The sequence below is a fragment of the Borostomias antarcticus genome, assembly GCF_949987555.1.
Source record: "Borostomias antarcticus genome assembly, chromosome: 35".
NCBI classification, from domain to species: domain Eukaryota; kingdom Metazoa; phylum Chordata; class Actinopteri; order Stomiiformes; family Stomiidae; genus Borostomias; species Borostomias antarcticus.
In genome coordinates this window covers 1321259-1322181 of record NC_140268.1, presented here as the reverse complement: position 1 = coordinate 1322181, position 923 = coordinate 1321259, and positions in this window count along the sequence as shown.

Here is a 923-nt window from a genome sequence, read left to right as displayed (position 1 = left end):
CCCTCTCTCATCTCTCCATCCATCCCTCCATCTCTCCATCCATCCCTCCATCTCTCCCTCCCTCCCTCCATCTCTCCCTCCATCCCTCCATCTCCCCCCCCCTCCCTCATCTCTCCATCCATCCCTCCATCTCTCCATTCCTCCCTCATCTCTACCTCCCTCCCTCATCTTTCCATCCATCCCTCCATCTCTCCCTCCCTCCCTCATCTCTCCATCCATCCCTCCATCTCTCCCTCCCTCCCTCATCTCTCCATCCATCCCTCCATCTCTCCCTCCCTCCCTCATCTCTCCATCCATCCCTCCATCTCTCCCTCCCTCCCTCATCTCTCCATCCATCACTCCATCTCTCCCTCCCTCCCTCATCTCTCCATCCATCCCTCCATCTCTCCATCCATCCCTCCCTCCCTCCCTCTCTCATCTCTCCATCCATCCCTCCATCTCTCCCTCCCTCCCTCATCTCTCCATCCATCCCTCCATCTCTCCCTCCCTCCCTCATCTCTCCACCCATCCCTCCATCCCTCCCTCCCTCTCTCATCTCTCCATCCATCCCTCCATCTCTCCCTCCCTCCCTCCATCTCTCCATCCATCCCTCATCTATCCATCCATCCCTCCATCTCTCCATCCATCTCTCCCTCCCTCTCAGTCCATCCTCTCCCAATCCTTGTACCAGTGTCTGATTATGAGGTGACGCTGGGCAAGGTTTGGGGGGGGCAGTGTTGAGAACTTAACAACAATGTGGATGGATAATGTGTGTGTGTGTGTGTGTGTGTGTCTGTGTGTGTGTGTGTGTGTGTGTGTGTGTGTGTGTGTGTGTGTGTGTGTGTGCGCGCGGACTACAGTATGTGGGTTTCATCCTCATCGGAATCACCATCAATACAATCTTCATCGTTATCATGATTAAATTATCCCTTCTCAAGTTTTCA